This window comes from Capsicum annuum, chromosome 7 (genome assembly GCF_002878395.1).
Source record: "Capsicum annuum cultivar UCD-10X-F1 chromosome 7, UCD10Xv1.1, whole genome shotgun sequence".
NCBI lineage: Eukaryota > Viridiplantae > Streptophyta > Magnoliopsida > Solanales > Solanaceae > Capsicum > Capsicum annuum.
The window spans coordinates 59,366,845-59,391,375 of record NC_061117.1 but is presented as its reverse complement, the minus strand read 5'-3'; the positions used below and the strand labels follow the sequence as shown (position 1 = coordinate 59,391,375).

The 24,531-nt window shown below is 32.9% G+C and overlaps 1 pseudogene; it reads right to left on the bottom strand.

Moving 5' to 3' along the window:
• Positions 1-7,806: 7,806 nt before the first annotated feature.
• On the bottom strand, positions 7,807-19,525 carry LOC107876633 (annotated as a pseudogene).
• Positions 19,526-24,531: the final 5,006 nt, after the last annotated feature.

Below are 24,531 nucleotides of genomic sequence, written 5' to 3'. Positions count from 1 at the left end.
CTTCTTTAGATAAATATTCACTAAGATGGTTATACCACATGCATCCAGATTGCTTCAATCCATACAATGATCTTTGCAATCTAATGGAATACATTTCCCGAGGCTTTGAACTATATGCTTTCGGTATTTTAAATCACTCAGAAATTTTTATTTATATCTCATTATCAAGTAATCCATATAAATAGGTTGTTACCACATCCATCAAATGCATTTCAAGTCTCTCATGGATAGTGAAACTAATAAGATAATGCAATATTATTGCGTTCATAACTGGTGAATATGTCTCATCATAATTGACACTAGACCGTTGTGAAAATCCTTATGCAATAAGGCGTGCTTTATACCTTTGTATTTTATTTTTCTCATTTATTTTTCGCACAAAGACCCATTTATAGCCAACGGGCTTAACACCATCAGATGTTTAAGTTATAGGTCCAAAAACTTCACATTTGGCAAGTGAATTCAATTCAGATTAAATTATTTCTTGCCATTTTGGCCAGTCATTTCTTTGTCGACATTTTGTGATAGATTGAGGTTCAAGATCCTCACTATCTAACATGATTTTCGTTGCAACATTATATGCAAATACATAATCCACTATTATTTCATATCGATTCAAATTAGTTTCAACATCACTTGAATTTATGGATAGTTCCTCATTTTCTTGAGTCTCAGGCTCATTGATTCCTTCAAAGATATCAACATTGCTCAAATCTTGAACTTCCATATGTGAATCTTTCGTAGTGTCATCTTGACCATTTATTTTTATTTTTCTAGGATTTCGATCCTTAGAACCTAATGGTCTGCCATGCTTCAAGCGTGCTTTAGATTCATTAGGTATGATACTAGTGGATGGTCCTTTAGGGACATCAATTCGAATTGGGACATTCTCTATAGAAATATGTGATTTAGTGATCCTTTTTAAATCTGTAAATGCGTCCGGCATTTGATTTGTAATTCTCTACAGATGAATAATCTTTTGTACTTCTTGCTCACAAATAGAAGCATGTGGATCAAGATGAGATAGTGATAGATTTTTCCATAAAATTTCTCTTTTGATATCACTATTTTCTCCCACTAATTTTGAGAAAAGTATCTCATCAAACCAATAATTTGCAAATCGAGCAGTGAACATATCTCCCGTTAATGGTTCAAGATAGCAAATAATAGAGGGTAATTGAAACCCAGCATAAATTCCTAACCTTCTTTGGGGGACCATCTTGGTGCGGTTTGGTGGTGCTATAGGCACATATACACTGCACCCAAAAGTTCTCAAGTGAGATATATTAGGCTCTTGACCCAAAATCAATTGCAATAGAGAAAATTTATGATAATTTGTCGGTCTAAGATGAACAAGTGTTGCAACATGCAAAATTGCATGACCCTAAATAGAAGTGGACAGCTTAGTTTTCATCAATAATGGTCTTGTTATCAACTGCAGACATTTAATTAATGACTCAGCAAGTCCATTTTGAGTGTGAACATGGGGTACAGGATATTCCACTCTTATCCCAATCGATAAACAATAGTCATTAAATGCTTAGGATAAAAATTCTGCAGTATTATCAAGGCGAATAGACTTAATTTGATTATCAGGAAATTGAGCCCGTAATCATATTATTTGTGCCAACAATTTTACAAATGCCAAGTTGCGAGATAACAAAATTCACACATGAGACCATCTAGAAGAAGCATATATTAGGACCATAAAGTATCTAAACGATCCACTTGGTGGGTGAATTGGTCCACAAATGTCCCCATGTATGCATTCCAAGAATGCGGGGGACTCAATCCCAATTTTTGTTGGCGATGGTCTCACAATCAGCTTGCCTTGATAACAAGCATTATATGAAAATTCACCATTCAAAAGAACCTTCAAGTTCTTTAATGGATGCCTATCTGAATTTTCTATTATTCGTCTCATCATTATTGATCCTGGATGTCCCAGATGATCATACCAAAGTACGAAAGTATTGGAATCAGTAAACTTTCGGTTTACTATAGAATGTGCCTCAATTACATAAATCTTTGTCCAATACAGGCCATAAGATAAAGCAGGAAACTTTTCAACAACACATGTCTGCCCAGAGACATTCTTGGTGATACCAAGATATTCAAGATTCATCTTATTAAAATGTGTTGATATGATAACTATTTTCATGGATATATTTAAAACTTATCAAGTTTCTCCGAGACTTAGGAGAAAACATGACATTATTTATGATGAGTTTAGTTCCCTTGGACAAGATTATAATGGCTTTTCTGAAGCCTTCACTTAAATTAGCACTACCAGAAATTATAGTAACATTAATCTTGCCCACGTTTAGATGAGAGAAATATTTCTTATCTTTGAATATCGTATGTGTAGTGCCAAAATCAATCAAACAAATATCTTCTTGAAAATTATCCATATCTTCAACCAAATAAAATATTTATTAAGTGTTTGTACAAAGTGAAGCTTATAAGAAATTGTTAATCACAAAAAATAATATGTCCAAATTAAAAACTATGGAATATAATATTTGATAAATAATGTAATATATTATTATTATAATTAATAATATGAAAACATACAATAATATAATATTGTTATATTATATTTGTTCAGGACGTGGATATGCAATAACAATATAATATTACTATATTATACTTGATAAAGAATATGATAATATTATTGTATTATATAATATGGATAATTAATGACAATATGTATGTGGGCATTATAAAAAAAACAGGCAAACAATATGTTAATCAATAGTACTATCGTAGACGTTGTTTTAACATGCAAACAATATTAACATGCAAACAATTTGTCCTCTTTTTTTTCAGAAATGTGTAGTACTGGAAAAACAATAGTACTATTATTTTTTATTTCTTTCAACAAAAAAATGGAAAAATTAAAACTCAATTTAATTTAATAATAAATTACAATAATGTAATTGATCTAATCAATAATAATAAAAAACTAATAATCATGCAAACAACTACTTTTACATGATTCTTCATTCACTAACTCTTATCAATTAAAATAAAACAAAATTAAAAATCATTCATTCTTCATTTTTGGTAGTGCTAATTTGATGGAAGGCTTCAGAAAAGCCATTATAATCTTGCCCAAGGGAACTAAATTCATCATAAATAATGTCATGTTTTGTCCTAAGTCTTGGAAAAACTTGATGAGTTTTAAAGATATTCGTGAAAATGGTTATCATATAAAGACAATTGATGAGATGAATGTTGAATATCTTGTTATCACCTAGAATATCTCTGACAGACATGTGTTATTGAAAATTTTCCTGCTTTATCTTCTGGCCTGTATTGGACAAAGATTTGTGCAATTGAGGCACATTCCATAGTAAATTGGAAGTTTACTGATTCCAATACTTTCATAATTTGGCATAATCATCTAGGACATCCAGGATCAATAATGATGAGACGAATAATAGAAAATTCAAATGGGCATCCATTAAAGAACTTGAAGGTTCTTTCGAATGGTGAATTTTCATGTAATGCTTGTTATCAAGGCAAGCTGATTGTGAGACCATCGCCAACAAAAGTTGAGATTGAGTCCCCCGCGTTCTTGAAATGCATACATGGGGACATTTGTGGACCAATTCACCCACCAAGTGGGTCGTTTAGATACTTCATGGTCCTAATAGATGCTTCTTCTAGATGGTCTCATGTGTGCCTTTTGTCATCTCGCAATTTGACATTTGTAAAATTATTGGCACAAATAATACGATTACAGGCTCAATTTCCTAATAATCAAATTAAGTCTATTCGCCTTGATAATGCTATAGAATTTTCATTCCAACCATTTAATGACTATTTCTTATCGATTGGGATAAGAGTGGAACTTCTTGTACCTCATGTGCACACTAAAAATGGCCTTGCCGAGTCATTAATTAAACGTTTGTAGTTGATAGGAAGACCATTACTAATGAAAACTAAGTTGCCCACTTCTGTTTGGGGTCATACAATTTTGCATGCTACAACACTTGTTCGTCTTAGACCGACAAATTATCATAAATTTTCTCTATTAAAATTGGTTTTGGGTCAAGAGCCTAATATAGCTCACTTGAGAACTTTTGGGTGCGGTGTATATGTGCCTATAGCACCACCAAACTACACCAAGATGGGCCCCCAAAGAAGGTTAGAAATTTATGTTGGGTTTGAATCACCCTCTATTATTCACTATCTTGAACCATTAACGGGAGATATGTTCATTGCTGATTTGCAGATTGTCGGTTTGATGAGATACTTTTTCCAAAATTAGGGGGAGAAGATAGTGATATCAAAAGAGATATTTTGTGGAAATATCCATCACTATCTCATCTTGATCCACGTGCTTCTATTTGTGAACAAGAAGTACAAAAGATTATTCATCTGCAGAAAATTGCAAATAAAATGCCAGACGCATTTACTGATCTGAAAAGGATCACCAAATCACATATTCCTGTAGAGAATGTCCCAATTCAAATTGATGTCTCTAAAGAAAGATAATATAATTATTATTGGATTTGAGAAAAAATAATTGGTTTGGAACTATTTATATCTTAAATTTATTCCTCAAGAACAATATTATCAAAAAGGATGATGATATGTTGGGTTCAAGTCCCATCGATCTATGCCTAAAGCGTTTTTATATGGATAAGATATTGAGTTTGAATCTTAATACACCATATTGATGATATTGATGGCTAAGGCAAAATAATGGGTGTTTAACAAAAAGTCATGAAATTCGACCCATTGAATATACTCCATTCCATGAAGTGAATATGGTAGCAATATATGATAAGTCTGAAATATGACAACTTACTTCATTCTTGAGGTGAATGTGGTAGCAACGCATAATATGTCTGAAAGAAGACAAGTGATTGAATGCACAAATATACGCGTAGAGGGACAATATGATAATGATCATAAAAAATAATGATATTTTCTCACGCTTATATGATTATAAGATATACTAGAGAAAAATTCTCTACATCATATGTATGCCTCGATTTGTTTCTGAAGTAGCAAAATCTTGAAAGAGGTTATAAGCTATCATAATTTGATAGGCTTAAGACACAATTATATTCCATTCCTGGGAAATGTGAAGATTATTAATGCAAACGTGCACTTGATTGGATTGTATTTCAACTCACCTCTGAAAGAGGTTGAATAATTTTGGAATCTACTTCTGAAGTAGTAAATCTAAAATTTATTCATGTAATAGTAAATCTGAAATTTACTAAAGCAAAAACACATATCATGGTAAACTTGGAGTTTACTAGATTAAAAGTTCATAAGTTGACATGAATGATTGTGATATCCCGAAGATGTGCATACTGAGTATTGAACATATATTGAAGAATTAGAAAATTCTTCATGAACTTTAATGTTGCTTGTTCTTATGATAAGTTGGTTGGACCAACTAATTTTGGGATTGGATCCCTCAAAGTCTGAAAAGAATAAAAGGTGAATAAGGGCCCGTTCACCTATCATGTGATATATTGAAAAGATGCATCAATAAGATGATCACATGTACATTCATGGTCAACCTACGTTTGACATTCATGAAGTTACTTGTTCAATATAAATTGAGCATAATTTTCAGATTGTGTAATCAAGATAGTTCATCTTGATGATGATGGTTTAGCATTGAATGCCTTCCATAAATAGTTGAACCATTACTAATGAGAACAAAGTTTTATGTATTGATATGAAATATGATATATTGCATACAATAACACTTGTATGCATTAGACCAATATATTATGATTATTTCTTCCCTCTCAATTGGTTCAAGGTCAGGAACCAACAATTCCATCTAATAGTTTTTATGTGCGGTATATGATTAATAAATATACCATGATGCACAAAGATGGATTCCTCAAAGAAGATGGAGGATGTATGTTAGTTTTCCTAACATAAGGGGGAGATTATAAGCAACTATGAAATATGTTAGAAATTATCATCAGATCCTCATTCAAAAGATAATTCATGTCAAATGCCGAAAGCATCTCATATTTAGCTGCAAGTGCTCCTATTTTGTGTCCTTAAAGGATAAAGTCTATGCATGCGTGAAGCATAATAGACCAATTGGTTTCAAATGAAATAATCCTTAAAAAGGATAAGGAGCAAATACTCATGATAAGATGGCAATGTGCTCTTGAAGAGCCTACGACATAACACTTCATGAAACCTTATGAGAGGTTTAGGTACCTGAAAATAATGAAGTGATGAGATATCAAAATGTTATGTCGCATTGTGAATCGATACAAAATAAGAAATCGTTGATGATATCTTTGATACAATATTGACGCAATATTATAAAATATTATGAGGATCTGAATTCTACATTAATTTAAACATGCTGACGTAAAAATATTTATCAAGTGGCCTGAAAGGATGCATTTTGGTAAGCGTAAAACTTATTTGATTTACAGTCTAGACACTTGAAGATGTCACACTTGACATGTTGGATAGTGTTACTTGACAAACATCCATATGAAAATCACTAATGGATTTAAAATTCCTAAAGCATATAAAGTTTCTGGAAAACTTTTTATTATCTTCATAAGATATAATTTGATGATTTGAGTATCATTGAAACTCTTGGAGAGCTTTCAAAAGCAATAGAGTATTTTCTAAAATGAGAAACATGCAAAAATTGAATAAGGATCCATTCCGACCTCAAGAAAAGAATGAGGAACTCCTTAGTTATGAAGTACCATATCTTAGTGCAATTGATGCATTAATGTATCTTGCAAATACTACAAGGTCTGATATAGCCTTTTTTTTAGTTAATTTGTTAGCAAGTTTGCAGTCCCGATCTTATTGGTCATGCTGATTTTGGGTACTTATCTGACCTACCTAAAGCTCGATCTCAAATAGGCTATGTGTTCATATGTGGTGGTACTGCAATATCTTGGAGATATACGTAGCAGTCTATCGTAGCCACTTCATCGAATCATGCTGAGATAATAGCTATTCATAAAGCAAACCGAGAATGTATATGATTGAGATCCATGATACATCTCATTCGAGAAAAATGTGGGGTGAAATATGACAATCTACCCACAATTTTATATAGAGATAATGCATCATGCATAGCACATCTTAATGGAGGATTAACGAAGCACACTTCATCAAAGCTTTTCTACATACATGAGCTACAAAAGAATGACGATATCAACGTACAACAAATTCGTTCAAGTGAAAATGTGGCTAATTTATTCACTAAGTCTTCTTCAATTACAACTTTTAAGAAGTAGTACACAAGATCGGGATGCAAAGGTTCAAGGATGTTCTCATTAGGGGTTAATACGCATTGTACTCTTTATCCTTTACAAGATTTTGTCCCACTAGGTTTTCCTTGTAAGGTTTTTAATGAGGCAACCAATATATGTATTGTTAGAAATGTATACTCTTTTTCCTTCACTAGATTTTTTTCCTACTGAGTTTTTTTCTAGTAAGGTTTTAACGAAACACATTATCTACTAATTAGACATTCAAGGGGGAGTGTTATAAATGTATTTACATTATAGTGAATGTCTATCAAGATCTACTTTGATATCTATTAGGATTTGAAGCATCTGTCTTTTACTCAGACTAGGAGTAAATTTCCCCTATAAATAGAGGGATTTTATTCATTGTATTTACAATCTTATGATCTCTCATCCCTCAAGAGAATAAATAAGAATCACTCTCTCTACTCTTACTACTCTTCTTTTTGTTCTTTATTGTTTTATAACAATTCCGAAATACAATATGATTAATCTGTAATTGTTAAGAAAAATATTATTGGCAAAAAGAGGCTTCAGAAAAAATGTGTTAATACAAACCCGAACATATTCAAATACCAAATAATTACAAGCATTCTATGCAATTGACTTTCAAAAGTTTGTAACGCATTAATCTTGGGTGACAATTGGTAAAGGGTATAGACATCTTCATCAATGAGTCAACTGCTGGAACTATACTGCAAGTAAAATTACAATCCAAAGAAAGAGAAGAGGAGCAACTTGGGACTTAAAATTATACTTCTTACTTCATTCTGGACATCTGCATAATATCCATGATAATTTGATTTTTTTTTTTTATTGTGCTTGAATTTATTTTTTCGCCATCATTAAGCTATTACGGTCAACTAGTATTTACTTCTGGGACTTGAGTTCTTCTACCCTCTTTTCAGTTTCCCTCAATGCTTTCCCATAGATGATAATCAACTGCACAAAGGAAAATATAGTTTAGATTTACACAGCATCATCAGATAAGAGATCAAACAGCAAAGCTATCACAAGAAACCACAAAAAAGGATATAAAAGTGAGGCCTTAAAGCAATTTTCAAGGAAAACACATACATATTTATGTATATATATTTATGTATATGTATATAAATGCAAGCCATAAACATACCTCGTCAACTTCTTCTGGAGTCACTATATATGGAGGAGACATCATGATAGTATCACCAGCAACACGTACCAACATACCATTCTTCTGACACTGCGCTCCAAAATATGTACCAATACCTGACAAGCAATGAGAAGTTTGAATGAACTAAGAGTTTAATGCAACCTTCAATTGAAGAGCCAATGAAGAAATTGCATACCCCATTCAGGAGGGAAAGGATCATTAGGAGATTTGTTATCCACAAACTCTGTGGCAAGGATCAAACCAGTTCCCCTAATCTACAAAAAAATAAGAAAGAAGCAAATGAATAGCCAAACCTTAGCATGTTTCGATCACACTTATATACAAGTGATTAGATCTACCTCTCCGACTATGGGACTGTCAGAAAACGCTTTCAGACCTCCTTGAAACTTTGGGGATATTATTTTTACTTTCTCAACCATATTGTCTTCCCTGAAATAATTTGAACATTTTCATATATTTAGCATGAGCCAAGTACAATAGCTAATGGACGTACAATTTTAACAGAATTCTTGATTATCAAGCCCAATGTCTATAAATTAAAGTGCAGAGTTATCCGTAATCATAATATTAAAATAAGCACACCATACTAGTAATAAGTTATATGCAAGTTGCAAATGAGGGAAAACAGTCTAAAAGTACAAGTTCATACAAATTCACAACTGGAAGGAAGTTGGAAGGAAATTCAAGTATACATACTTGTAGATCTTAAGAGCTTCCAATGCCACCGTGCATGCAACAGGATGCCCAGAATAAGTGAATCCATGTGAAAAGGAACCTAGTTACGGAAAAAAAATCAGCGCTTCGTCTAACCGACAAAGGAAATGATTTGATATCCTATCAAATAAATATAATGCTCACCAAGTTTATTGCTTTGAGAATATATTACATCAGAAATTTCAGGGCTTACAAGAACAGCTCCAATTGGCATATATGCGGAAGAAAGAGCCTGAAAAGCATTTCAGGAAGGACAATTTATACATCCATATATAAGTTGGTATAGCTGAGATAGGATGTTCTTTTACCTACCTTTGCTAAGGAGACAAGATCAGGTTTGATGTTATACTTGTCACAGCCAAACATTGTTCCAAGCCTCCCAAAAGCACAGATGACCTCATCCGCAATGAAAAGAATGTCATATTTCTTCACTACAGCTTGGATCTATAAATGAAAGGGAGAAAATGCTGTTTCAGTAATGTATGAGCATAATTTGAAGGAATAAAGATAGATAATTCCAAAAACTACCAGAAATAAAACTGTGAGAAATAATAGAGAAAAATATTATTGAATTGTGTACCTACATAATTACAATGAGACCCTATTTATAGACACTACATTAGAATCCTTTTCCATGTAGGATTTTATATATTATTTCAATTCGTACTCATATTCTAACACTCCCCCTCAAGCTGGTGCATACAAGTCATATGTACCTAGCTTATTACAAATATAATTAATACGCAGACTGGTGAGGGACTTGGTGAAGATATTTGCAAGTTGATCACTTGACTTCACAAACTTTGTAATAATATCTCGCGAGAGTATCTTTTCTCTAACAAATTGACAATCAATCTCTATGTGCTTGGTCCTCTCATGGAACACTGGATTAGATGCAATATGAAGGGTTGCTTGATTATCACATACAAGTTCCATCTTATTAGTTTCTCCAAATTTTAGTTCTCTCAGCAATTGTTTGATCCAAACCAACTCGCAAGTTGTTGCAGCCATTGCTCGATATTCTGCTTCAGCACTAGATGGAGCAACCACACTCTGTTTCTTACTCTTCCCGGACACCAAATTACCTCCTACTAAAATACAATATCCGAATGTAGAACGTCTATCAAAGGGTGATCCTGCCCAATCAATATCTTTATTTCCAATGATATGCTCATGGCCTTGATCCTCGAAGAGTAGTCCTTTACCTGGAGATGACTTTATATATCGCAAAATACGAATAGCTGTATCCCAATGACTATCACAGAGGAAGTCATAAACTGACTTACAACACTTACAGGAAAAGAGATGTTAGGTCTAGCCACTGTGAGATAATTCAACTTTCCAACCAACCGCCTATACCTTCCAGGATCACTGAGTGGCTCCCCTCGTCCTGGCAGAAGTTTAGCATTTGGATCCATAGGAGTGTACATAGGTCGACATCCCATCATTCCTATCTCCTCAAGAATGTCTAAAGAATATTTGTGTTGAAAAATAACAATACCTGATCTAGACTGAGCAACCTCAATATCTAGAAAGTATTTCAATCTGTCGAGGTCTTTAGTCTGGAAATGCTGAAAGAGATGTTGCTTCAAGTTAGTGATACCATCTTGATCATTGCTAGTGATAACAATATCGTCAACATAAACCACCAAATAAATAAACAAATTTAATTCAAAATGGCGATAAAACACTGAATGATCAGCTCCACTATGAATCATGCCAAACTCCTAAATCACTATGCTAAACTTTCTGAACCAGGCTCGAGGGGACTGTTTCAAACCATAGAGTGACTTGCCCAATCGACATACGGGACTGTTAAACCATAGAGTGACTTGCGCAATCGACATACAAAGCTATTAGACTCCCCCCGAGCAACAAAACTAGGTAGTTGCTTCATATAGACTTCTTCCTCAAGATCACCATGCAGAAAAGCATTCTTAATGTCCAACTGATAAAGAGGGCAATGCCGAACGACAACCATAGAGAAAAAAAGACGACTGATGCTATTTTAGCCACGGAAGAGAAAATGTCACTATAATCAAGCCCAAATATCTTTGTATATCCTTTGGCAACAAGACGAGCCTTCAATAGATCAACCTGACCATCTGGACTAACTTTGACTGCACAAACCCAACGGCAACTAACAGTAGACTAAACTTTCCGAACCAGGCTCGAGGGGATTGTTTCAAACCATAGAGTGACTTGCGCAATCGACATACAAGGCTATTAGACTCCCCCTGAGCAACAAAACTAGGTGGTTGCTTCATATAGACTTCTTCCTCAAGATCACCATGCAGAAAAGCATTCTTAATGTCCAACTAATAAAGAGGCCAATGACGAACGACAGCCATAGAGAGAAAAAGACGAACTGATGCGGGAGAGAACGTGTCACTATAATCAAGCCCAAATATCTGTGTATATCCTTTGGCAACAAGGCGAGACTTCAACCGATCAACCTGACCATCTGGACTAACTTTGACTGTATAAACCCAACGATAACCAACAGTAGATTTACCTGTAGGAAGGGAAACAAACTCCTAAGTACCACTCGTATGTAAAGCAGACATCTTATCAATCATAGCCTGTTTCCACCCTGAATGGGAAAGTGCTTCAACTACAGTCTTAGGGATGGAAATAGAGGACAAAAATGATATAAAAGCATAATGGGGTGATGACAGACGATGATATCTCAAGAAAGTATAATGTGAGTTAGCATTACGAGTGGATATTATACCTTTTTGAAGTACAACTGATTGACTAAGAGGAGGTAGGTCCGCAGTAGGGGAAGCGTAAAGCGCATGACATGAATCATCTGGGACTAATGCTGGATATGAGCGGCGGTGATAAGTCAAAAGTGGTGGTACTGCAGCTGGAGATGGAGAAGTAACCGTAGATTCCTCAAAGATTAGTGTAGGTAAGACTGGAGGTATGAGTAAGCCACAGAGATATCAAGATGATCAAAAGATGTATAGTAAGGTTGAGATTTAAAGAATGAGACATCGGCGGACATAAGGTAGCAACCCAGATTAGGCGAATAGCATCGATACCCTTTTTGAACTCGAGATAACCAAGGAAGACACATTTGAGAGTACGAGGGGCTAATTTATCTTTTTCTGGGGCTAAGTTATGAACAAAACATATGCTCCCAAAAACACGAGGGGGGATAGAGTATAGATGTGACTGAGAAAATAGTATGGAATAGGGAACCTGATTCTGGATCGAAGATGAGGGCATTCTGTTAATGAGATAGCAAGATACGAAGACTGCATCGCCCCAAAAATGCAGCGGAACATGGGATTCAATGAGAAGAGTGCGAGCACTCTCAATGAGAGGCCTATTTTTCCTTTCTGCAATACCGTTCTGCTGAGGGGTGCATGGACATGATGTCTAGTGAATGATTCTTTAATGAGTCATAAACTCCTGAAACTGGGAAGATAAGTATTCTAAGGCATTATCACTACGAAAAGCACGAATAAAAACACCAAATTGATTTTGTATTTCAGCACAAAAACTTTTGAATATAGAAAATAACTCGGAACGATCTTTCATCAAGTAAACCCAAGTACATCTTGAAAAATCATCAATGGAAGTAACAAAGTAACAAAATCCTAAGGGTGAACAGAACTAGGACCCCAAATATCATAATGAACTAATGAAAAAATAGACTCTGAACGACTCTCAATACTGCGTGAAAATGTAGTACGAGTGTGTTTTTCAAGTTGACACGACTCACAATCTAATGCGGATAGACTAGACAAACTAGGCACCATCTTTTGTAGCTTGGATAGACTCGGATGTCCCAAATGTTTGTGAATAAGATCGGAAGGATCTGTAACGGAGCATGCTGTGAAGGAATTTGCGGTCCTGTATTAGAAAAGAACTATCAAAAAAAGTTAAAATACAATAAAGGGAACGTGTCAAATGACTAACAGATTCAAGATTGAAAGGACAACCAGGGACATAAAGAAAAGTCTAGAGTGACAAAAGATAGGGGTTTGGCTTGTCCAACTCCTTTTGGTTCTTCTCGGATTCCATTAGCAAAAGTAATAGAAGGAAGATATTGTTAATAAACAATATCAGACAGAAGTGATTTGTCACAACAAATATGATCAGAAGCACTTGAGTCCACAACCCATGACCCAAAGATAAGAGATTGTGCAGTTGAGGTTATTGGTAGAGATATATGCTTACTTGCTCGATACTGGAGATACTCAATATATTCCTTGTCAAATAAATACACCCATTGATCACCTGTGGTGTTAGACTAAGCAATATGAGCATTTTTAGGTAATCGAAAATGTAAAGAATAACATATTTCACGAGTATGTCCAAGCCTATTACAATGACTACACTTTGGTCGAGAATAGCATACGCCACGAGTATGTTCAAGCCTTTTACAATAACTACACTTAGGTCGAGATCTTCCAAATCGACCTTACCCTCGTCGATTCTTCATAAACTGTGACGTTTGAGTTTCTGATCTCCTCATTAAAATTCAGATTTAATCAGGAAAAAGAAATATTACCGAAATTTGGCCGGAAAAGAGAAAAGTTGCCGGATATAAGATCTGATGTCCAGAAGTTGCTCGGAATCAGAAAATAATCATATGACCGGCCTCGGAATGAAGAGGCGAGGTTACTGAAAAAAAGAAACTATCGAAAAAGTTGTCGGAATTTTCTGCATGAGCCGACGCGTGGAATGGCGCGCTCACCGGAGAACTCCTCCTCTGTCTCACCTGACATACATTTCAACAGAAAATGATTTAGTACACCATAAGAAGAGGAAAAGTAAGAGTCAGTAAGAATAAGTAACAACCTGGCTGATGATAACGCCAGTGCAGAACAAATGGAGCAGGAAGATCAAATTTTTGATGTAATGCAGGAAGACTGCAAAAGAATGTATTAGCAAATAGATACTTGTAGCAAACTAATGCATCTCACTGATTTTGATTACCGATGGTGTTTATTATCTTACCCAGTGAGACTAGCAGAAATAAGAGTTGAACCATGATATCTGTCACAATGAACGAATAAAAAACGTCATGTAAGCTCAAGGAAAAAGCAACCAAAAGAAAATAATAAATAGAGATTCACAGATTACACTTTTGCTCGAGCTATAAATTTCTTCTTGTTTGGCCTTCCAAGAGCGTTGTTGTAATACCAAACCAGCTTCACCTATTTTGGAGTACAAGGTAAAAAGTGACATATTATCCTCATATACTTCTTCACATAATATCCTGCTATATGTTATCACACACCCAAAAAATAAATTCAAGCAACTACTGTATAAATTTCATTTGATGCCTAACAGAACTGGCACATGCAAAAATAAAAAAAGAGAAAAATGTCCCAACTCTTTCATTATCCCCAACATATGGAGTTCTTCTGATGGTTATCAAGTGTTTTAAGGAAAGAACTGAGTGCTAGTCCAAGATTATACAATTATGTGCTAGAAGGCAATAAGCAAAACCTGGGTATCATTGGCTTCCGATCCGCTATTTGTGAAAAAAGCTTTTGCCATTTTCTTTGCAGTAAACATATCCAGGAGGTCCTTTGCAAGATCCTGTATATTTGAAAATCAATCAGCCAAAGATCCAAGTAAAACTTAAAAACCAAAATTCGAACATCACTTAGTTTTCCTTTTTCATGTAAATGCTCAGGGTTTGCCATACCAAAGAAGGTTTTGTAGTACGGTTCCAAAATGAATGATAAAAGGGCAATGTGTTCAATTGTTTAGTGGCAGCATCAACAAGGCGGGGCTCGTTCCCCCCCTACAGGAATATTTACGTTGGTAAAGCAGTGTACACATGCTCCAGATACATCATAAATAAAAAATCATTGCAAAGTTCCATAGCTGCCAGGAATTAGCCATTTTCTGGGCAGTACATTTGAGTAATCACATAAAAAACCAAGATTCTTTAAAGGCCTGTCTCCTCCGATCATGCACTAGACTAGACTATCACAGTTCAACATGCAGACATTCAGCGTAGGGATGTAAGAATGGTATACATGTTGCAATTGTACAACAACAATAAATCTTAACACTTTCTTTTGAAAATTAATTTGCAGCTATAGCAAAACCACTTCTACACCAAATGCAACATATATGGTTCAAGCTGTTAGTCTCCAACACATTTCAAATGCAACAAATCAAGAAAACATAGCGGACACTGACTATTAATAAAATGAAGATTCACGGCTTTTTCATTAATGGGGTCAAAAAGTAAATCGTTTGGATATTATGATCATAAAGCAAATACTTATTGTCATTACTGAAAGAAATTATGCAGTTAGATAGTAAGAGAAAAACATCTTACATGGCAGAGAACTTAAGTGTGCCAATGTATGACAAGAGCTATTAACCAAACAGAAAAAACATACATGAAAGACATGTGTATACATGTTAATATATTTGGAGTTAGAAGTACGCCAAAGACTGAATAAAAGGGATTGTAAGTACCTAATGCTGTGCACCACGAACCAGCCAGAGTATCAAGATACTTCCTCCCTTAATTGTCATAGACATAGGAGCCCTATTTCAAATTGTAAAAGTTGATCAGGAAAGATAAAGATTTCTCAAGTTAAACAAGAAAAGTAGAGGTAAATCCAACCTCAGACTTCTCTATGATCAAAGAATCCACATCAGTACTTTGCCATCCAGCAGTGAAGGGTGCCAACATATCATGACCCTTGAACCTGCAAAGTCGAGATATATTGGTTAAGAAAATTCTTTTATACTTGTCGGTGCACCTTTTATGTCAAAAGAGTGAAATATATTCCAACAATATACTGATAAACACACATGACTGAAAATGGAGAAGTGCTCATGAAGACATGCCATGCCATTCAGCAACAACTGTCCATAAACAACGAAGATGAAGAAAGAGATTCAGTGGTAAGAAACAGAAACAGAATTTACCCTTTATCAGTTCCAGAAATATCGTTTTCCAAAGATGCCTGGGAGCTATTATATCTTGCCGGTGTTGTTTTAACTATATGCCCCTGTAAACTGCTAACTGCTGGAACATGCTTTGCATGGAAACCAGCCTACAAAACCAGATTAATTAGAGCAGAAATAACTTAATGGAACAATGCTGCTTCATGGAAATTAATTTGTCAAGACTTGAAAATCTTGCACCTAAGGACAAGTCTAAGAGATCAATTGGATAGCTGGTGCATGGTGCTAAATATATTTAGGTCCAGCGGACCATGCCAGATTTTTGTAGATAGATTTTTTGTGTGAGGTTTTTACCTTCTGCGACCCTCTTACCAGGAATTTCCACAATATGTCAATAAAATCTTACCTTTTCAAAAATACGTAATATGATAGCACAAAATGAACTTAAAAGCACTAGATAAGCATCTCAAGAAACTTCACTTCCCGTGTTACTCAATATTACATTTTGAAATAAGAGTCATGGCTGTAAATTTTTATAAAAATGACTGAATGAAATACTCCTTTGTATATGTAACGCCAAGGTCCGTGGTCAGATAAAGTAAATCTAAATGTGCACCCAATAGATGGTGATGCTCCAAATGCAATTTGGGAGTCATTATTCAGCTGTATATAAATAGTTGAATGATTGATTACCAAAAATACAGATTTTTCAAGAGACAGTCAACCAAACACCATCAAAAGAGTTTATTGATATTTGGGGTTGTGAGGAAATCACATAATGAACCAAAAAGCATTTGGAGAAGGGAACACATACAATTTTGCAGTTTTTTGGATGTAAAGCTAACTTTCGGTAATATCAATAAGTCAGTGTCAATAAGTTCGGTCTCTTATTGTGACTAATAATATCAAACGAAGCTGCTATGAGTCAATTTGCAATGAATTAATTATATGTCGCCCTTGCTTTTTCATCAACAATTCACTGGTCATTTGGCCACGTCTTTAGTTTTATATGTGCCAAGTTTATTGCCGCCAACGCTTTTTTTTCATGCATGCCAGATAAAAGAAATAGACATTATGATAAAGAAAGCTTCTATTAAAGAGGAAAAGGATTTTAATTTGGATGGTAAATATGCCAAGTCTGCACAGTGCAAAGTATTGAGAATATATGGGATCCTATTTAACTGGACCTGGTTGCTATGTCGCTCGGACTCTTCAAAATTGTCAGCGGGTGCATGTCGAATTCTTCGAAAATAGTGTATTTTTGAAGAATCCAACACGGATACGGCATCGGATGTGAAGAGTCCGCACAACTTAACCTGATTGTTTGATTGAGCTAATGAAGTTTGACATGAGAGGAGTAAGAGCCTGTCTGGATAAGCCAAAAGTTAAGTTAGAAATCCTAGGATATTTGGCTTATTTTTATTATTTTGGCTTAAAATAAGTGCTTATAAGTACTTTTTCAATTTTACCCAAACACCTAAAAGTGCTTAAAAGTTTTTTTGATTAAAAACTCGGTAGTCGTTTGGACATGCGATTTCATCTCGTGATGGAAAATCATGAGATGAAATGATCAATTGGACATATGATTTATCGCTAATTTCATATCATGAGATGAAATCCCAAATTCTCCAAAAAACTTGATTTGGGATTTCATATCATGATTTGAGATTTTTCAAATACAAAAATTGACCCACAAGTTTATATTTTATAAAATAATAAAACCTCACCATTTATATCTATCAACCATTTATTTCATATGTAAATAAAATTTAAAGTTCATATTATTACTCTTTAAACTATTTATATCTCATATAACCATTACTCTCACAAACATAAAATTTATTATTACTTCAAACCAACTCCTACCTTACCATTTATTATTCACCAAATTCATTATTGAAACAAGACATGAACAGTTATGATATTGACACAGAAGTGACAATTGTCCTAGCTTGTGCAGTGTTACATAATTTTTTGCGAGAATACCCAAGGAGTGATGAAATATTCACGGTATATGAACATGGAGATATAGTTACTAATGATATTGACCAACAAACGGCTCAAAATAATAATATTGGTTCGTTTTTTCAGTCATTTGATTGAGAATGCAAGCTTAGATTCGTACAATGTGGGAGAATTATATTAAAGAGTAGTACACTACAACTGATCATGTTCACTTTTACTTTTTTATTGAACTAAAGTATGATCAATAAATATTGCATTTTATGGAATAGCTTTGTGATAATGTACTATAGTTTTGTTACAAATTTTTGCTTATTTGATAAAATTGTATGAAGAATTGGGGCAATTCAGATAGTTTTTACAACTTATGAAGTTTTTATGTTTATGAGAACATATACAACATGAAAAGTTTAAATTGCATATCCAAACAAAACTTCAATTTCAACTCATGATTTCATCTCACATAGCCAATCCAAACAGGATGTAAGTTGGTTTTCCATTTGATCATGGACAGATGAAGCTCCTGATCGCCCTTGAGGACCAAGGGGTTGTTAATGGGCATATGATTCAAGAATACGATAGCTACGGGAAGTAGTACTCTATGTTTGCAGAAGTGTACATGGACCTACAGGAAGTAGTACTCTATGTTTGCATAAGTGTACATGGAGTTGGAGTTAGTAATTTACCCATTTGTTTTTATTTCTCATACGTTCCTTTTATCTCATTTTGCCCCCTCAGTCTTCTATTGTGTATCACTGATTCCGTCATGGCTTTATTACAATTTACAAATGTGGAGAACAAACCTCACTTACAATAACACTGATTACATTCCTCAATGTTCATATTTCCTGTTTGCCTCAAACGCCAAACAAAAGTATCATTTGATATATTATTCACATTCTATCAAATAAGTAGAAAATCAAAATAAATAAATCCATTAAAAAACATAGAAAACAAACAAGAGAGAATTTAAAAAAAAAAAAAAAAAAAGAGATTCAACGAAGAAAGTTAATTGTGTTTAACAAGAAAACAAATAGAATTAAGAAAAGAAACAAAACCTGTGCTGTGATAGCTGCTTTAATGGTGGATCCAAGAAGACGAGATATCTTAGCCATTGATATGACCCTTCTACAGAATCAATCTAATACCAAGAAAATATAAGAAATTACACCTCTCTCTATCTCAACGTTTTTATTTAAGGTAAAAAAGCATTCACGAGTATATAGAAAGAATATCATTGAAGATGATATTGCAAGATACATAGGAAAATAGGAAATAAAAGACGCCAAGAGACAGGAAAAAAAGAACTTGATAAACCGGACTCCAACTCAGTGATGACACCAATCCCATCTTATTCTGTTCATCAATAATTAGGTGCGGTTAAAACAAAAAATCAATAATATAGGAGGTCTTTAGTTTAAGTGCCTGTTTGGATGGTGAAGGACCCATATTTATTTTTTATTGTTTTAAGTTATCGCCATACGACCTGTACCTGTCAGGCACCAGAACTACTAAAATTCATACCTATCACAAAATATTGATTTGGCAAGGAGAGTGTAACATACTCTCTTAGAGTGCGTGAATTGAAGAAAAATTAATATTTTACTTTTTTCAATCAAAAAAATTATATTTAAATTATTTTATTAATATAATTTTTAATTATCCTAATTTCTTAATTTAAAAATAAAAAAAGCACCCCCTCCCTCCTTCATCGTCTTCTTCACACAATCCCACCCCCCCCCCCCCCCCTCATCGTCTTCTTCTTCTTCACACACACACCGCATCTTCACCCCTATCTTTAATTATCCATTAGGGTCTCCTCATCGACTCTCTCGCTCTCTTATAATTCTATTTGACAAGCACGGCCAATACTAAATCAAAGAAAAAATGGCTACAAAAAGAAAAACTGGAGTTGAGAAGATAAGATAGAAAACGAGTTACTTTCTATTATATTTCCAAAAGCACATTACACCAAAGTTACCAAATCATAACAGAACCCAAACAAAACCCCTAAAATCTAAGATTACCCATAATAAAACTAAACAAAAGCTTACTGCACATTTAACCCAAACATAAAACCTCTAAAATCTGATCCCTTAAGCCTTCTTTGGTGACTTTTGGGCCTATGGTGTCGAAGCCTTCTCAGAAGCAGTAGATTATTTCTTAGGCAACAGAATTGGGTTAATGTTAGGCAGGGGTGGGGTGTTTAGTTTTTTTTTTTTAATGTTTTTCTATAAGTTATAATTCATTTTTAATTATAATTTAATTAGTTATGAAATATTTTTTTAATTATTTTTGGATTTAATGCCACGCATCACCTATTAATAGGTCATTTTTGCCACATCAGGTGAGTGCGTTACACACACTCTATAAATGTTGCTGATCAGACAAAAAAGGCCCGATTTGATCAAAATTCGATGAGTTAAGGGTCGCCTTAGTTGAGGGGTCTAAGTGAATTTTCGGGACAACTTTAGGTGTCTGGCAATGACTTAAATCTTTTCTAAAAGATATGGTATGGTAACCTCAATTTGTAGAACCACCAATTTGATGATATCTCGTGTTTTTCTTATTTTTTTTTTCAATTATGTCATTATATAATATTATCTAATCCTATTTTATCTTTTGCCCTATATTACCGTCAACGCTTGTGCTTCTCTGCTCAATCCTTCCCCTGCGTTGTTCTCTACCATTCTTAAAACTTGTAATCACAAAATCAATTCCTTTCTATTTCAAAAGGCAAGCACAAAACTCATTTCAATTTAATTCCTTTTTATTTTCTCTAATTATTCTTTCAATCTCTTTTAAAAAATAAATTAATTTCTTAAAATTAAACCTCTGCATATAGCACTAAACAAAAGATGAAATAAAATTGCCCAAAAAATCTATTTCTGGGTTTACTTAATTTCGATTTGCATTTTTTTAATTTTCAACAAAATCTGTTTTCTTTCATTTATTCACTCGAAAAAGGAAACTAGTTATATGCATTCATATATACAATACATGACATAGCTGAGAGATAGAGGATAAGGGAAAACGAGAAGGACAAGCAACTTGTAAAAAAGTTATTTAACCTTTCACAAGTATGATTTTGTACCATTAGTTTGCAAATATTTAGGTATGATTTGTAATATATTTGTAGAAAGAAAATTATTTTATTAATAATTATTGATAAATTTAAATTTATATTAACTAGGGTCATTTTAGTAAACTTACCCATTACGATACAATACCATAACATCAAACCAAACAATAAAACTGTTATCAAACAGTCGTGAACGATACAGTCTATTCAAACATTGTACTGTACTATACTGTACAGTATCATACCATACCATACTATACCGTACATTATGAAACCATGACAAACCACCATCCAAACAAAGTGTTAAGTGGTACCGCCTCCATTTTATTTTGACTTGTGCCCTTTCAGTTTTGTATGATACTAGTTTAACTGAAGTTGTTTTGCACGTATAATATTTGATTATTTAAAATAAAATAATTTGATTTATTATGAAGATTTTTAATAAAATATAAAAATTTAAATTATTTTTTAAAGATTTTTCACACTTTAATATATAATGTAAACATAAACATATATATTTTACCACCAGAAGTTTCAAGTGATTGATGAATCATCACCTTTTATGATTGTTAGAGGCTAAAGAGATGCATCAATTTAAACCATATTTATGGTGCGGTTATTTTAAAGTCAAATATTTACAAAATCATTGATTACATTATTATTATGTACTTAAACTTTTAAAAATTTAATACTTCTTTAAGTTTTCTTATTCTAACGCTTTTATATTTATTTTTAAATTTTTTAAATCTTCTTAAAATCAAATTTAGTTGATTTAGAATTCTTAAATTAACGGAAAAAGTCTTAGTTGTCATGACTTCTGATGATTTCTAATAAGGAAAGTTTTACCAAAAATATATTTAATTATTCTACTCTTAAATATTAGAAAAAAATAGTGAAAAGACGATGTTGTCTAAAGTAAAGACTTTTATTGAAGGACAAAAAGTTCAAATAATATTTCTAAGACACTTCACATTTTAATATACTACTAGTTTAACTACATGTGCCTCGCACGTGTAGTTTTTAATTACTTAAAATTAAATGATTTTGCCTACTGTGAAATTTTTAATGAAGTGCAAAAAGTTCAAATCACTTTTCAAAGATCCTTCACACTTTAATATAATAATGTAAACATAAACATATATTTTAGTGTACGCATATATATATTTTACCGCTAGAAATTTCAAATGGTTGATGACTCATCATTTTTGCATTTGTCATGTAATACCTTTTTTCCTTGCTATCATGGGCTAAAAGAGACGCAATAATTTGAAACATATTTGTGATACAATTATTCTTTAATATTTAAAATCTTTTCTTAGTTTTCAAGTCAAATCCTTAATTACATTCTTATAACGTACTTAAAACTCATAAAAATTTGATACTTTTTAATTTTTCTTATTCTAATATTTTTATATTTATTTGTAGATTTTTGAAATTTTCTTAAAATCAAATTTAGTTGATTTAGAATTTTCAAACTAATGAAAAAAGTATTCGTTGTCACTAATTATGATGACTTCTAATAGAGAAAGGTTTTACCATAAATATATTTAATTAATTTTTAATTCTTAAATATTAGAAAAATAGTAAAAAGATAATTTTGTGTAAAGCAAGACTTTTAATGAAGGGCAAAAAGTTCAAACAATATTTCGAAGACCTGTTACACTTTTAATATAGTATAGATTATTATTATTATAGATATAGATTATAGATTATAAATTATAGATATAGATAAATCTTGGAATAAATTCTTTTGTCCATAAAAATTTAACTCAAATTTGACCATAATAATAATAAAAATTATTTCACACTATAAATTAATTTTATTTTGAAAATTTTTGTCCCTTTCATCCTAAATTTAAAATTCTATTATTACTTTATTTATTAATACTTCCTTCGTTTCGAATTAGTTAGCCCCTATGGACTTGGCACATCCATTAAAAAACTGATAAATAGAGATACATTTTACATAATTACCGTTTTATACTTTTTAAATTCCAATAATCAATGCAATAACTAAACATAAAAATTTAATATATACTACTCCATCTCATGCATTACATCTAGAAAATTGAGTATTTATAATTGAAACTGGTAATAATCATTTAACTTTGATTTTGAAAATTGAGATCATTTATGCATCATTTAATAATTTTGAAAACCGTGGATGCATTTAGTATTTCTATCAAGGGTAAGATGGAAAACATATGTATGAAATATTGTTGATTTTAGAACTTGGACAATTAAATTAAAATAAATATTTTTAGAAAGAAGGTCAACTAATACGAAACAAAGAAATTATTGTTCAATATATTGAAAACTATCACAATACATGGGAATAGACAAACTATCATGATTTTCATAAATAATGGTTTTTGTGTAGTACTTATTGCTAGAAAAAATAGTCTAGTGTAAAAATATAAATATAAAATTGATTAATTATTTTTTCATTTGATCAAAATCAGGGTGGCCAAAGTAGTATTGTTCGAATTTTAAATTTGACAAAATATATCTATGTATTATATTTACTTAATCGTGTGGTTTTACAAGATAGATAATTCTTATTTTTTTACTCTTTAGTTTGAAATTTTATAATAATAACAAGTCAATAGAGTCATACATTGATGTTGTAGTCTGGCGCTTCTATTTTATGTCATTTTTATAGTTGGTGAATCATTACTTGAATTTGTTTTTAATATGACCTATAATTAAGTAATTTTATTAATTCTTATGTTTAATAATTTTAATGACATATTAATATAATATTTTAGATTATGATCTAAAATATTTCAATAACGATAGTCAAAATTCAAAATAGTTTAAACATATTAAACAACACCTCAAAATAATTTAAACTTAGCAAACAACAACGTATTATAGTAACCATAAAAATCATATAGTTTATAGTGAGACCTTATTTAACACCAACCCAAGAGAGACGCATTAATGTTGTAGTCTTGCACCCCTATGGTACATCAACCGATAATTTGTGAATCATTAATCATATTTGTTATTGATATGATGCACAATTAAATAATTATTAATTATTTTGTTTAAACTAGTTTGAACTACATATTTAAATAATTTATAAATATAAGTTTTAAAATTAGTATTAAAGAGATTTATAATTTTATATTATTACTCCCTCAATCTCAAATTTATTATCATTTTTCACCTTTCTCTCTCCTTTTCTGAACGCTCCTTCTCCTTTAACGTTCCAATCTAACAGTCACTTTTGACTGCCGGCGACGGAGTTGGAGTCGCCGGCGACGGTGTTGACGCCTCAGAAAAGGTAAGGTCCACTTCCTCTCCTTCGATCTCTCCCTCCCCAGTCCCCAGTTCTCCCTCTCCTCGGCACTCTCTCCTCCGAGCCCCTTTCTCACAGCGGCACTGAGGGCGGCACCGGTCTGAATCAGTGAAAATAGTTGGCTCGACGACAACTGGTGACCAGC